General features: G+C 39.6%; 1 long non-coding RNA gene across 18 annotated transcripts in view; it reads left to right on the top strand.

Annotated features, from left to right (window-relative positions):
- The window catches only part of LOC127063907 (uncharacterized), a 131,356-nt gene that overhangs the window by 104,174 nt on the left and 10,306 nt on the right, over nt 1-16,876 (top strand). For 12 of the 18 annotated variants that reach the window (XR_007781527.1, XR_007781526.1, XR_007781512.1 and 9 more), the window contains one exon: nt 1-16,678. This exon is cut by the window's left edge. This is a non-coding gene — a long non-coding RNA (uncharacterized LOC127063907). The remainder of the gene's footprint in view (nt 16,679-16,876) is intronic. The other 6 variants (XR_007781521.1, XR_007781524.1, XR_007781518.1 and 3 more) reach the window with 5 other exon arrangements.

Raw genomic sequence — 16,876 nt, forward strand, 5'->3', positions numbered from 1 at the left:
GTAAGGCGACCAGCTCTTTGGTATCTTCGTCCCTCTCTCTCTCTCTCTCTCTCTCTCTCCCTCTCTTTCTCTCTTTTTCTCTTATATTACTTTTCTCTTTTCTTTCTTCACTCTTCTTTTCTCATCTTCTTCTTTCCTCTTCACATCAATTTTCCTTTTCTGTACGTTCGTCCTTTGCGTTATCCGTTGCAAACGATTCAAAGACATCGTCGACACGCTTCGTCTCATTGAAACATTCAGATAAAGAGAGAAGGGCGATTCGTTAAGCGAGAGATGAATCATAAGCCCGCATTTTCCTCGCTAACGAATAATGTAATTTCGATTGTTCCTTGTCGACGATAGTATGATCGTTCGAAATTAATCGTCGTTGTTAATTACGTCGGATTTGGTTTTGAACTCTTTCCTCGTGAAAATTTTAACCAACATATTTCAATCGTTCTTATCTATGGTAAAGAAATCTCGATGTCTAAGAAAAATTAAACTATACAATTTTATTTACTGACGCGCAAAAATATCTAAAAGAAGAAAAACGAAAAGAAAAAAGTAAAAAAACCAATTAAAAAAAAGAAATACTCGACTTTGCGATATGGAACAATCGTAGTCTTTAAACGTTTCTCCGTTAAAATCGTTGATAAAAATCTTATTATTGATATTAATCTTACTCTTCTCTTGCATACGATTCGAGCAACGCTTTTCGAGTATTTCTGAGTGATACGCCATTTGTCGGACGGTCTCGATCACAACACGATTCTCGTTTTCAGTCGTTTGCGGGATGAGGTGAAGAGGACGAGGACGAGCACGAGGAGAAGGTGGAGGAGGAGGAGGAGGAGGAGGAGAAATTGTGGGAGGTTGGAACAAAATAAAGTGCGCTCGGGCTTTTTCATGTTGTCCTCTTTCTGGTTGTCCAGAGTACGTGTCCATGTAGAAGAACGAGCACACGTACATCGTTCATTTTCAGGCACGGAAAAGCGGCAGCTCGTGCGTTCCCGTTGACTACCAGGGACGGAAGGGGAAAAATAGGAAAAAAGTGTCGACGAACGAGGGGCCACCGAATTACGAATGCATAGATCGTTGAATAAATAATGAAAGGACAACGGATACGTGAGTGTATGCATAGATATACGAGTACGCGCGCGTGAGTAGTTAACGTGTGCGTGAGTGCGTGCGTGTATCTATGCATCTATGCGTCTATATGTGCGTGTGCGCGAGTTTCGATAGATACGTTCGAAGCAATTGCTCCAACGATCTCCGACATTTTTCTCATTTTCTATTTTGGAATATACTTTAGAATGATCGTAAATTTTTAATACACAATGATCGCTACGTATTAATCGCTTCTAATTAGATAGAAATTATTATAGACGTTAATACAGATCTATAACGTCTATAATCTGCAACAATATAAAATATTATAAATCTATCTACCTAAGTTCGCGATAATTAAAGAATAGAAATATAATGAATCGATGAAAATGAATAAAGATGGACGCCGAATGAAGGATCTAGCACCGATGTCACGAGTTTCGCATGCTATTATCGCGTGGCACGTCAATAGCGAGTTCCCGACAAAGAGGATGACGTTCGGGGTGGAAAAGGGAGGAAGAGGAGGAGGAGGAGGAGGAGGAGAAGGAGGTGGAGGAAGATAGGATGGAAGAGCAGGGGAGAAGGAGAGGAAAGAAGGAGAAGAGAAAGACGGACGACGTAAACCGAATGACGAGAAGATAGTCGCAGCGGGTGGTAGTTATGTCGTCGCTGGCTGCGTATGACAGCGACAGAACCGAAGGCCAACCTCCTCCATCTCCACAACCTTTTCCTCCTTCTCCACCTCCACCTCCACCTCCTCCACCACCTCCTCCATCACCACCTCCTCTTTTGCCCGGACTCAACTCGACTCGACTCGACTCGACTCGACTCGAGTCGACTCGATTCTCCTCCCTCGAACGTCCGCTTCTAGCGACGCTTCGAATCCCTTCCAACCCCTGCGTTCGGTCAAACTTCCCAGACTACCGAGGCGCACTCGACAATTACGATCAATTTCCTGGTCGTCGCCCCCTCTCTCTCTCTCTCTCTCTCTCTCTCTCTCTCTGTTTCTCTCTCTCTCTTTCGCTCTTCTCTTTCGACGGAGCAATTAAAAAAAAAAAAAAGAAAGAAAAGGAAAAAGAAAAGAAGACAATTTTATTTTCTACGACATTCACGAGACGTCTTATCGGATGAAACGAAGGGAAACAGAAAAATAAGAAAAAAGAAAGGAAAGAGATAGAGAAAAGAAGAAGGTAATTAAAGTAGGAACGATTTTCCAAAATTTGTTATATACTTGTATCGTTACTTTTTCTCATTCGCTCGCTCCTTCATTTTCTCTTTCTTTTTATCTCTATATAAGTAAGATATATCTTCGAATTTCGCGGTTAAAAATTGAAACGACCGACAGGCTTCCATGCCATTTCGACGTCATCCTTTTTGAAAGCTTTCAATTAACTTAAAACGAATATATTACAGGGCGTGGCAAAACTCTCTCTCTCTCTCTCTCTCTCTCTCTCTTCTTTTCTTTTTCCATTTTTTCCCCTCTTTCCTTCCTTCCGTCTCATCCTTCTTCCTCATTTTCCAACTGCTCTCCCGTCTTTCCAACGGAAACCAACTTGCTGTATTTCCTTCGCGACAGGCTGCTCCTTTCGCTGCTTCTGCTACCGAGAGTTCTTCTCTTGGTTCTTTTTTCTTTTTTTTTCTTTTTTCTTTTTTTTCTTTCTCCTTTTCTTTTTCTGTTCTTTTCTTTTCCTTTCCTTTCCTTTCCTTTCCTTTCCTTACCTTTTCCTTCATCGAGCTCCCTACCTTCGCTTTTACCTCCCTTCGTCTCTCTTCGAAAAAGACACCTCGAGAACGTTGAGAAGTAACGAGAGGAAGAGAGAAAGAAAGAAAAGGAAAGAGAGAGAGAGAGAGAGAGAGAGAGAAAGAGAGAGGGTAAGCTCACGGATATTATCGATCTGCTTCGGAGCGATGATGTTCGAAGGGTGGTAAAAAAGGATCGTCGAAAAGAGTCCGACGTCTCGCTTGATATTCCAGCCCATTAGTGATAATCACTTATGTTATTTCTGTATTTTTCTTTCTTCCTCTTTCTCTCTTTTCTTTCTCTTTCCATTCGTCTCATCGAAGAAGCCAATGTTTAATAACAATGATAAGAAGAAGAAAGAGAAGATAAGAAAAAAGAAGAAAAAAAAACGTAAAAAGGATAAGAAGTCAGGAAAGAAAGTAGAGATCGATATTTAATTAGATTTTCTTCGAAAATTAATTTAATAAGAGATAGATTCAAAAATATAACAGATAGAAGTATTTAGAGATGTTAAGATAAATTGCGAACGATTAAATAGATACTCGTTGGATTCGCATGAAATAGTTGAATTCGATCAAGGTCGCTTCAACCACTCGGACGTTTCAATTTTTCTCTCTCTCTCTCTCTTTCCCTCTTGCCACGACACTATCCGCTTTTACGGATTTATCGAGGGGAATCGTGCGAGAGGGTTGCACGCGCCAGTACACACGCATACATACGCATACGCCCACACACACACACATAAATACTTATACCGCCAACGTAGACGCATAGACGCATACAGTTACATTTACAGGCAGTGAGGGTGACAGCGAGACGACGCGAACGAAAATTACAAGTCGGTCCGGAAATGACGAGGCACCGGAAGTGCTCGTGGCGCTTCGCTTCCGTCGCTCTGCCGATCGAATGCTTGCCTCCAGCGAAAATCCACGGGTCTATCGAGCCAGCTCGTTCGACAAGATAAAATCGAGATGGATAAAGGGTTAACGCGTTGAGTGTTACGCGTGGGGAAGGGGCGGGGGAAATCATTCGACTTTCCAAACTTCATTTTCAACGTTTTCGAAAATATCCTGAAAATCAAGGACAAATAACGTGAGTCCTTTTCAAAATCGTCTTTTTTTACCAAAGAAGATAGTAAACATTTAATAAATGATAGTAACAGTAATAATAGGTAAATCGGAAAACAAGAATTTAAAAAAAAAAGAAAAAGAAAACACCTGGATGCACCTGAACCTGCATCCACGTAAACTGGAAAAAAATCAGGAAGAAATTTATAATAAAAACATTGCGTAACATAGCGAGAACACTTTTAAATATATAAAGAGATAGATTACATTAAATCAGAGGCCCGTGTAAGTTGAGTCTGATGACTCAATAAATGGGACCAAAAGAAATAAAATAAAATGATAATAATAATATATATAATACATAAATATATACATTCTTTTTTTTTCTATATGTGCACATTTAAAAATAAATATGAAAGAAAGTATAACAAGGAAAGAAAGAAAGAAAGAAAGAGAGACAGAGAAAGAGTAAAAAATTTGAGTAGACGATTATGAACAGACCTTTAGGATTTCCCCGTCCGTGACGTCGTTGACTCGCGTGGGTGATAGCGGACGCGAGCTGCGCGGCAGCTCGTTTCGGAGGGTTGGGTTTTCAGCTTCACGAGCAAGGTTCGTGCTTCCTTCCACCTCCGGCTTCGAGCTCAGCCGCAGAAGCCTCGTGCTTCATCCACGAGAGGGTGGAATAGAGGGGTTGGAGTGGGTGACGCTGGAGGAAGTGGATGAGAGTCAAGAAGGAGGTGGAGCTACGGAGTCGGAGTCGAAGTTGGTGGAAGGTGAGGTGGAGGTGAAGGTGACTCGTGCTCGACGTCGACGACGTGCCCGACTTGGAGGAGATGGAACTGGCCTGTTATATCGAGCGAGTACGAAAGAGAAAGAGAGAGAGAGAAAAAAAGAGATAGATTTTCAGCAAGACTGAAAAGACACAGTCAGTAGAAATATATATATATATATATATATATATATATATATATATATATATATATAGTACTAGTCGATTCAAAGCGATCGTTGCTTATTAACGAACGATAGTTAAGCTGTCGTATACCTTTCGATAATTACTCTCGCTCTCTCTCTGTCTCTCTCTTTCTCTCTCCTTCTCTCTCTTTCTCTCTGTTTCTACCTATCTCTCTTTATCTCTCTTTTTCATTTGCTCTCGCTTCGATGTCATACGTGTAACGTGTATAAGAGCATATTAATATTTTATAAATGGATCCTCGCACGAGATGGACCAGGGAAAATCGATCCAATCTATCGAACACGATTAAATCCCGATGTGGAGGTACTCTTTAATGGATTTTTGTCTCTACGAGTGCGGAAAATATTTAATGACAACTGTCAAAATTCTTGTTAATATACTTGTTCCTTCGTTACGTTGCATTTGTAGGCCAGGAAAAAAGGAAAAATAAAAGGGAAAATAACAGAGAAAAAAGAAAAGAAGAGAAAGGAAGAAAAAAGTACTTTGTCAAATAGGACAGAATATATTTTTAGATTATATTTTTTTTTTCGTTTCTTCGTTCCTCTCGAATTTTCATCATTGGAATTCGTTGTTAGACGATGTTCCAACGTCGAACGACGAAAAGCAGATCGAAACGAGATCATCCTCTCATTCGCACCATTCACGACTCTCTACCACGTCCGTTTCTCTCTCTTTCCTTTCTTCCGTTGGCCGGTGGTCCACTTGGGTGGCTCGAAGAGCATATTTACCGCACGCGGCGACGCCGATGTACAACCGTTCTACAAGGCGTTTCAAAATTAATTAATATCGTAACGCCGATTAATATCCACGACGAATCGGTTTGGGATGTCGCAGGAAAAAAAGATGTCGTGTGGTAAAAAGTAACAACGCTGTTACGTACGAACGGAATAAATAAAAAAATAAATAAATAAATAAATAAATATATAAATTCTCTTTTTTCTCTTTTTTTTTTTTTGGTTTTGTTTTGAATACGATCCGGACAGCCTCAAATATTCAAGAGATATTTCAAATTCTCGAACTAGATATACTTGACACGTTTAATGAATATATTTAAAAATAGTGTGACGTCTTTTTCGTAAAAAAAAAGAAAAAAAATATACATGATACCTACATCTGTATATTATATACACATATATATATATATATACTTTTTTCTAAAAAAATTCATAATATTCTACATTTCCGTTAAGCAGATTTTCAACAGACTGTACAATTAGCCAGTAGCTAGCCACGATGCGTAGATAGAAGTGGGAGAAGGATAGAGAGTTTCCTATTACCGGGAATCCGATTCTAATTCTAGAGCCACGACCGCATGAGAAGTTGCACGCGTTACAGAGGCATAAGGGAAACGCTAGCGAATTTCATTTCCATGGGAAGTAAGTAAGAGGCAACATAATATACCTACCTGCATAGAGGACTTTGCCAAGGATCGAAAGGAAAGGTAAGATGAGCTTTTCTATCGCTCTTTTAGGTGCTCTGAAATCTGGCTTTGGAGGTTAGCGTAGTGTGTAGTAGCGGTAGAGTTCAAATTCGAAGATAGACCGGACTTTTCCTCCTCTGCTTCACTCTCTTTATCGAAATATTCCCCTTTTCCTTTAACCTTCTCTCCCTCTCTCTCGCTCTCTCGTTTCTTAGATGCAAAAGATTCTTCGTTTCCTTCTCTCTCTCTCTCTCCCTCTCTTTTGCTCGCTTACTCCTTTCTTAGATAAAAGCAAAGGAGAATGAGTCCTCCTTTTCCATCTCTCTTGCTTCTACTATTACCACCCACTCTCTTTATCTTCATGTTCTCTCTCTCTCTCTCTCTCTCTCTCTCTCTCGCTCTCTCTCTCTCTCTCTCCCTCTCTATCTATCCATCTATCTATCTATCTATCTATCTATCTATCTATCTATCTATCTATCTATCTATCTATCTATCTATCTTTTGTATACACAAATGCAGACACGTACACAAACCCGCACACAACCAAATACTTCATCCTTCTCTTTTTCTCTCGACTCTACTTCCCTTTACCTCCATTTCCTCCTTTTTCTCTTGGAAGCTTCTTCTCCGCATAGAACCGTTCTTTTTCTCTTCCTCTCTCTCTCTCTCTCTTTCTCTCTCTCTCTCTCTCTTTCTTTCTCCCTCTATATTACTAACCACAGGAGGAGCAGACGAAAGAGGCAAAGAAAGAGAAAAGAAGGTTGCGAGGCAGAAGCAGAGGCAGTAGCAGAGCGCCTCTTCTCGCTCTCCTACGTTCTTCTTTATCCGGCTGGGTGGACCCAGAATAAAAGACGAAAGCCGCTCGACTCTTTTGAGAGGTCGTGGGAGATGTTGCGTCTGGCTCCGCATACTCTGCTCTGTTCTGTTCTGTTCTATTCTGTTCTGTTCTGTTCTGTTCTGTTCTGATCTGTTCTGTTCTGTTTTGCTCTCCTCTAGTCTGCTCAGCTTTGCTCAGCTCAGCTCAACTCAGCTCTGCTCTGCTCTGCTCTGCTCTGCTCTGCTCTGCTCTGCTCTGCTTTGCTCAGCTCTGCTCTGCTCTGCTCAGTTCTGCTTTGCTCTGCTCTACTTTTTACGTGCATGCATCCAACCACCATCTATCGGGTGACTTGCTCGTAAAGTGCCCAAGTTTTTCTAAAAGGTTTAAAGCCGATCGTTTCTATCTTACTTACGTTTCTCGAACGTAAAATTAAAAGAAAATGAAAGAGATGTAAAAAGGAAGTTAGAAATGGATTTTATAGAACTTGCACAGTTCGATTGTGAAAAAAAATTTATTATGTGAAAGATACAATGAAAATCATCGAGTTTAAATCGTCCGGTAGGAAGATTCATTTATATCGCAATAATAATTCTCTCGAAAAAGAAAGATCAACAATTTATCTTACAATATTATTTTCCACTTTTCTCTATGATAAAAAGAAAGAAATTATCGTCATACAGAAAAACTCAAGACAATAGATTTGTATTCCGATATTACATCACTCGTTTTTCCTTTCCTTACATGTTCCATACGTAAAATGTACTCAGAACATAAAAAAAAAAAGAAATCGTGACTATCGTCACGATCCAGCGTCCCTTCAAAAGGGTCAAAATTCGATGACGTTTCAGGATCGTTCGTGTTCGAAGTAGGAAAAAAAAACGAAATGCTTTTAGCCACAGACGATTCTTTCTCATTCTCTCTCTTTCTCTCTTTCTCTCTCTCTCTCTCTCTCTCTCTCTCTCTGTACGTCGAAATCTTTTTTTTACCTTTCCCTGTTCTTTTCTTTTCTTCTCAGTTGCTCTCCCCATCCTTTCTTTTTTCTTCTCCCCTCAGAAGTATCCTCCTTCGCCATCATATCCTCGATCCTCTACCCGCACGGCATTAGCTGCCGACGACGTTATCTTCGGTGGCTAGCACGCGCGCGCGCGATTAATAAAACGAGGATTCGCTTGTGCTAGCCGGCAACGGTAAAGGTTTTTAATCTTTTTTTTTCCTTCTCTTTCTTTTCTCTTTTTTTTTTACCCGTAGCGAGCGGAACCCTGCTGCTCTTTTTCCTTCCCCCACCTCGCTAATGGTTGCTGTAGACCTCAGGGCGATATTGTGAGGGGGTTTAGTAGGATTACCTCGGTCCACCTCGACGACCCACCGGAGATATCAGCGTTTCGACCTTTTTCCTTTTTCCCACCCTCGACCAACCTCCCACTCACTCTATCCTACCCGTTTCCATCTCTCTCTCTCTCTCTCTCTCTCTCTCTCTCTTTCATTCTTTTTCTTTCTCTGTCTCTTTCCCTCTTTTTATTTCTCTTTCTTTCCTTTTCTTTCTTTCTCCCCTTTCTTGTCACTTTTCTCTCTCCTTTTTGTGTTTTTCTGATTTTCGTAGTCGTACTTACGTTTGCACTTACGTAACCACATACCTACCATGTATATCAAGTAAGTACGTAATTACATAAGTGCCTTTCGAGCTATCGATCTTTTGAATTTATTTTTTCGATTCATGAAATAATTCGTTTAATAATAGACGACAGCTATCATGATATATATGTGATTGCTCCTTTTAGATATTTATCGAGTTATTATCTCATACTGTTTATCATGTCGAATGATAAAACGTATCACAATGCGGATCGGTTGCGATTGACATTGATTTTTTATTAACTTTGTTGATTCTTTTTCTCCTTTCCTTTTTTTCCTTTTTTTTTCTCTCTTTCTTTCTTTTTTCCCTCTCTCTCTTTTTTTTTCAAACATCCGAAAATCGAATCGCGAATACAAATTATTGATTGGTCCTCTAGCGCCGGGAGTAACTTTATTTTTTATACAAATTTCAAGCCAATCTATCAAGCCGTTTTGAACGACAGAATGGATACGCCCGTATACCGACGTATTTAGATTTTGATACGTCTATTTATACATAGTACGTACAAATATGAAAGGCTTAGATGAAGATCACGATAATTTGTAAAACGTTATAAGATCGTTCTTAAGGATAAAAAAGACGCTTTTGAAAAATAGCTCCACCTTTTTTTCGCGGACATTTTCACGAAGGTGCCGACAGAATCAGCATCGGTATCGATGTCGTTTCATTTTGTTTCGTTTCGTTTCGTTTCGTTTCGTTTCGTTTCGTTTCGTTTCGTTTCATAGTCCGATCTGCTATCATATCTTTATTATATAATCGAAATTGCATTCTGGAACGTGACGATAGGAAAGGCAACGAAACGAAACGAAACGAAACAAAACGTTTTATCCCTGGCAGCGATACTCCTCTCTCTCTCTCTCTCTCTCCCTCTTTCTCTCCCTCTCTCTCTCTCTCTCTTTCTCTCTGGCTTCCTATTATCGGCGACTTTTAATTCCCTCTCTCCAGCAGGCCGTCGTCGCGAAATACCGATGCGAATGCTCGCGTCGATATCTCGCTTTTAGCCTGGTAATAGCGATCCATTTAAAAGGCACGCGCGCTTGCCATACTATTAACGTTAAAAGGGAGATGAAGATACGAAAGCGTTTCGCGGTGGTAACTCCCTCGCGTGACTGAAACGCTTTATTATATTATTCCCTATCCATCGTGGGAGCCACGTTCGTGGCCGCCACCGTACGGCCACCACCGTTTCTATCACCACCCTCTCGCCCTCTCTCTCACACCCCCTTCTCCATTTCTCTCTCCCACTCTCTCCCCCCCCTCTCTCTCTCTCTCTCTCTCTCTCTATGTCTATGTCTGTCTATCTCTCTGTCTCGCCATTTAGTTAATTTTAAATTAATACCGTCAAATTCGATATTTGGCCGCCGTTAATGCAATTCGATTCTGTCCCAGTATCTCTCTCTCTCTCTCTCTCTCTTTTCCTCTCTCCCTCTCTTTCGTGCCTATTGCAATTCTCGCGTTTGATTAAGCTCTTTCTCTCTCTCTCTCTCTCTTCGTAATTTAGTGTCCCCTTTACTAATTAGATCGACGCGTTCGACGTACGTTCGCATCCTTTTTCGTCAGACAGATTTCGTATACTAGGAAATCGCTTTCTCTCTCTCTCTCTCTCTCTCTCTCTCTCTCTCTCTCTTTCACGTCACCACCCACTCTCACACCCCACGCCATTCACTTCACGATCGTTACGATCGTTTCTCGAGAAACGTCCTCGTTCTATATATCGATGATTATTAAAATGTTAATTAAACCCATCGAGAAGTCGCGCCGAGGGTGGTGGATAGTAAACCAATTAAAAGTGACGTCGAAAGACCTTTCGTTCGAAGGAACGAGTAAAAAGCTTTTGTGTGCTTTTTGGTAGGTTACTTACCTTCTCCGTGAACGTCTCATCGGTTTTATTTATTAATGGAGAAACTAACAAAAATGATGACAATAATGAAATTAGAAAAAGAAAAATACATAAAAAGGAATTAGAAAACAACGGCGAGAGAAACGTAGCGAAACCAAAAAATTAAAAAATAAAAACAAAAAAAAAAGGCGACGTCAAAACTCGATTCGAATTTTCGAACTCGAACGACGTTTTCTCTCTATCTATCTATCTATCTATCTATCTCTTTTTTTATTTCACAATTATTCGTGATGTCGACCGATATCGACGATGTTACTAATCGATGAAGTTCGTCGCAAAACGATCGGAGAATTTCATGCGTGCGATCTAGCTCGTATTACGACTAATCCAAATCGAATTCGCGCGTGTAAAATGGGCGGTGGAAGGGACAAGGGGTCCGAAGGGAGGGATATAACGGTGGTGATGGTGGTGGTGGTCGTGGTGGTGGTGGTGGTGGTGCTGGTGGTGGTAGTAGTAGTGGTGATAGTGATACCAACGGTGGTGAGTTGAAGGGATAGAAGGTGGAGAGGGTTGAATACGAGGGTGGCGGCACACGTCAAAGCGATCGAGTTCTCGTTTCGCGCGTAACCTATTGAATCACCGATTTCCTCGTGCAACCGACACCGAGTACCTACGAGAGTTCGAGAGTTACGTCAAAACTACATTCACCGTAGTCTTCAAAAATTTGCCTAGTAAAGGAAACGAGACGGAATGATTAGGTAGATAGGTACGGATAATCGTCTGATCCTTTTCGAATACACGCGTATAGCCTGTAATAAAAAACCCTTTAGGAAAAAATTCGGAATCGTTTTAGAATTTTTGCGGAGAAAAAAAATTTTTTTTATTTTCTTTTTTTATCTTTTTATTTTCCATTTTTTTTTTTTAAATCAAATAAATCATTTATTTCGCGTTGGTCGTCGATACGGTCGTTCCTTTTTCTCCCCCGCCCCGCTTTTAATTGTTCGCTCTTTCTTTTTCTCTCTCTCTCTCTCTCTCTCTCTTTTCCTTTCTGATAAAGTTCATCGAAGTGAAACGAACTCGTACGTACCGATGTTGGAATTACATGAATTAGATATTTGATAGGACGAAATGTAACGCGTAAAACGTACGAAGCAGGATTGAAATGAGAGATAGAACGATAGGACGTTTCTTCGTTTGATATTCGCGAAACGTCTCGTGGTTGAAGCTACGGAGCGTTCCTCTTTAAGGAGAATTGAGAGAAAGACCCGTGAGAGAGAAAGAGAAAGAGGAAGGGAGAGAGAAAGAGAGAGAGAGGAAGAGAGGAAGCGGGAACGACGTTAACGAAGCGAATAGTCTCGGAGGGACTCCCGCACGACGATTACCGTATCGAGATGGCCCCGTCGACCCTCTCAAAATTGCGACTACTTTAACAAAGGTTGCTTGTGTCAGCAACCTTCGTCGCAACGGAATATCATTTCGCGTATCTTGCTTCAACGAATGTATGAATCTATCCTCGGATTTCTCTATCTTTAATATATATATATGTATGTATGTATGTATGTATGTATGTATGTATGTATATGTTCTATACTTTCTTTTATATGTCGTGTGTACATGTGGGCGGAGAAAGGGATGCGTAGGCAGATAGACGTATTTTCTTCTTTTAGAAAAAGAATTTTAATATTTATATATACAATTATATTTTTTCATTGAAAAATACGAAAAGAAAAGTGATATTTTTGAAGGAATTCAGACATATAGATAGACAAATTCGAATTATTCGTATTCGAGACGCGTAGAATATCGAACGTCTATTCCGCATATACTCTGAAATATTAATTATACAATAGAGGAGATATTACGTGATCCTTATTATCGGAAATATATTGCATCGATTCCGTGCCTATAATTTCTGGATTCTCAGGCGTAACGTTACAATGAAGAAAAGGATAATCAAGCTAAAAAATTAATATTTATATATATTAATATATATATATATGTATATATATATACGTACTTGCATATATTTTTTCCTTTCGTTAATTAAAAAGTAAGGAATCTCCGATTACGCTGGATCTTGGGCGCCAAACGAGATTTTTGAAAGCGCACGCACGCACGTAAACCGGGAAGCTAAAGAAAAAAAAAAGGAAAGAAAGAAAGAAAGAAAGAAAGAAAGAAAAAAAAAATAATCACGCGCATATAAATCTCGAACGTAGGATCGATTAACATGTTCCCTCCGTCCATCGTATCGTTTCGTTCAAGCACAATTGTTCGAGGAAAAAGATTCGAATCTCGGATAAAGTTTCGCGCTGGCTCCAGAGTCATTATCGTTTCGCCGTCGAGGCCAGAATGGCGAGTTCGATGGCTATGGGGGGATGAGATGAGATGGTGAGAGTGGGAGAAAGGGTAAAGGCACTAACGAGCCGCGTGAGACTCCGAGTTTGGTGTTACACGCGTTTATCCCAATTATCGGTGTCTCGAGATGACGTCACACGAGCATACAATATACATACACATACACCCACACTCTCTCTCTCTCTCTCTCTCTCTTCATCGATAAACACGTATACACATATATGTGGTCCGGCATATACGAGTGTGTATATTTATGTACATAACAAAATACATATAACGAAACAAGAACGAGGAAAAAAAAGGAGGGCACGAGTAGTACTCGGTTCGTCTCGCTTGTAACGCTTTCGTTTACATACGTTTAATTACACGCTTATCGGGTTCGACGCTCGTTCCGCGTTCGATAAAATTTATCAAAGCGTTACACGAAGCCGATCGAAGTTGGGAGTATGTCGAAGGGCCATCCAATATCTTTACGTTTCGTTTCGTTTCGTTTCGTTTCGTTTCGTTGGTACGTTAATTAAAGGCGAGAAGGAGAAGGCTCCCTCAACCAACCCACATCTCTACCCCAATACTTCCCCTCTCTTCACGTTCACCAATTTTTTTCGAGATTTATCGAGAGCCAAGAAAAATCTCAAGTAATCTTGTCTCAACGTATGTAATAAATAACTCTTTGTAACATAAATATATGGGCGAATTCGTTTTGACTTTACGTGTCGTTTAAGTGTACTCGATGATTATTAATTATGTTCGTCCAATTAATCAACTATTATTCGATATATACGTCTCTTCGTAATTTTCTGACGAAACTTTTCAAATACCAAGTTGCGAGGAACGCATTATTTTTTCTAATAAATTAATTTGTATGTATGTGTGTATGTATATACATATATGTGTCGAATACGTTTCACACGATAGTGAAATTTTTCGGGTTTGTTATTAACTACCTATGTATACCTATATCTATGATTTAACAAATACTTTTATCTTAATATCAAGCTGTACATTTGGCGAACATAACGACGGCTCGACGTATATTCGTTTCCATATACGCAAAAATATGTTCGTGCATACGTACATACATACATACATACATACATACATGCGACATACGATATAAATACGATATACATACGTACATATGTATGTACTGCGAGGTGGTAATGTCATGCGACTACACATACACACACACACACAAGCGAACGGTAAATTTTTCTTCCCATGACTCGCACGATCATTATTTTCTTCGTATTTTACTATAAAATTCGTAGCTCTCGTTCTTCATAAACGTTCGAAGTAACGTAACGCGTTTCTTTGTATTACTACCAAAATAAAAATCGCGAGATCTCTACACTGCAAAGCGTATCGTCGGCGATGCAAGGAAAAACAGTGAAAATAATGGACGTGAATATTTTGTTTCTTTTCTTTTTCTTTTTTTTTTTTCTTTTTTTCTTATGAAAAAAGTTTGCGCTCGTCCACGCGCACAAGGCAAGTCCAGTTTTCATCATGAAATTTCAGTTTTCTAGCACGAAATTAGAATTCGCTGAATAATTCGTTCAAAGAGAGAGAAAGAGAGAAAGAGAGAGAGAGAGGTAACAAAGATAGATAGATAGAAAGATAGAAAAAGATAGTAGAGAAATAGATACTACGTAGAAGAAGGGAAAGAAGAGAAGCATTTTTAGTTTTTTTTTTTTTTTCTTTTGAGAAGATTTGCTCGGATTAATTGGGCGGTTCGGTGAAACCGTGCACCCTTACGCTCGAGATCACATAACTCACGATCTCTGTTATCTAACGGGTGTCTAATGCGAAAAGAAGGAATGAAGGGTAACGCTAGTGAGTTTCATATTTAACTATTCTTAACCCACGTCGAACGTTAACAATTTTCTCGTTTGAAAAAATCATCCTTTTCGTATATTACGCAGAATATTCGGACATTAACGATAAACAACGAGAACGTTAGATAATAATGCGAAAGACGTGTGAGGTTAAATATTTCTTAGTAATCGAATAGAAATTGGAACGTTTAAATTTCAATGGAGATAAGAAAAATTGATCTTTTTTATTCACAACAAATACCTACCAACTTATAACTAACTTTCACCGTGCAAATTTTTTCTATCAATTATCGTAGTATTGGAACGAATAAGATGACAAAATCAAAAGAAAAAAAAAAGAAAAGAAAGAAGAAAAAGAAATGATTTGTTTAAGATCGATCAAGAAAATCGTTAGATCGTTTGATAGAGATCCATAAGATCGATAGAGAAAGAAGAATCGTGCGAACAGTTCGATGAGGATAAAAAGCCTGATCGCCAACGTCGTCGTGTTCGTAATGGATACATTGGTGAGAGAGATACTCCTTTCCTCTTATCCCTCCCACTTCACCTTTCTCTCTCTCTCTCTCTCTCTCTCTCTCTCTCTCTCTCTTTTTTCTCCTCTTTCGATTCGGCGGCTCTTTCTCACGGCGGAATCCCTTTGATCGCGGTCACGTATCCGACCGTTGAGAAAAGAAACGAAGGACCTGCCTCGACGATACCTCCTAATTAACATATGCGAAGCGAGACGTGTCACACACATACACATAGCATACTCTTTCTCCTTCTCTCTTTTTCCCTCTCTCTTTTTCCTTCTCTCTCTCTCTCTCTCTCTCTCTCTCTCTCTCTCTCTCTCTCTCTCTCTCTCTCTCTCTATCTATCTATCTATCTTTCTCTTTCTTTATCTTTCTCTCTTACATACCTACGATTATGCTCCTCATATCCGTTAGTACGTGATTCAAATTCCGAGTACTTCTCGATCCGATCGCAGCATCCGAAAGAGAGAGAGAGAGAGAGAGAGAGAGAAAGAGAGAAAATAGAACATCGAATGCATCTGAATTTTAGATTAAAAATGAGCTCGACTTTGTCTCTTAAGTATGATTTTGTTCTCTTAAAGTATTATTTAGAAAGGTATTATATTCTGTCGATAGAGTATTATAGAGGATTAGAACTTTATATGTATATGTATATATTAATTCGATCAATAATTTTATGATACCCGATATCAATCATTATCACGAGAGGACAATTATTATTTGTTTATTTATTTATTTTTTTTTTTCATAGATTTCATATTAGTCAAATTAATTTTGCGACACGTAGCTTATTTTAAAAGTAATAAACCTAAAGCAACGTAACGTATCTCTACGTGAGTAAAACCGGTAAAAGAGGAATAAAAGAGAGAGAGAGAGAGAGAGAGGGGGTGGTACTTACAAACGAGAGGATGAATTCCAACGGTTCCACTAATATTATCCAGCTTCTCGGGTTGGTGGTATGTAAGTATAATATGTACTTACACGTATACGTAGAGAACGTGTACGCGACCAGGAAGTAACGTCGACGCTTCACTCCCTTCTTTCAAATTTTTTTTTTATTCCTCGTGTTTTCTTTCTCTCTCTCTGTCTCTCTCCCTCTCTCTCTCTCTCTCTCTCTCTGTCTGTCTGTCTCTTTTTTCCTTTGTATTTTCATTTTTCGTTTTATTCTTTGCTTTTCTTTTTTCATTTCTTTTTTCATTTCTTTTCTTTTTTTTATTCGTTTACCTCCTTTTTCTTTTTTACATTCCTCTTTTTATATTATTTTTTTTTTCGTCCTTCTTTCTTCCTCGTTTCTTTTTTTGTTCCTCCAGTTCGTCAGGACCTCGCGCGTTGCACCATGCTTCTACTCGACGCAGCCATTTTTTTCGTCCCAACAAAAATGCACTCCGAGAACATGACAGTGGTGGGTGGCTGGGAGTTGAGGGGAGGTTTCGGGGAGAGAGGGGGAGAAAGGATAGAGCGAAATGAAGCCATTTACTTCCGGCTAACGTTAATACGCTCGCGCTTTTCCTTTTAGCTCGGACTTTTTGGTACAAAAGAGATAAAGAGTGGGATGGAGTGAGAGAGAGAGAGAGAGAGAGAGAGAGAGAGAGTGGGGAGA

Source organism: Vespula vulgaris, chromosome 5 (genome assembly GCF_905475345.1).
Source record: "Vespula vulgaris chromosome 5, iyVesVulg1.1, whole genome shotgun sequence".
In the NCBI taxonomy this organism is placed as follows: Eukaryota; Metazoa; Arthropoda; class Insecta; order Hymenoptera; family Vespidae; genus Vespula; species Vespula vulgaris.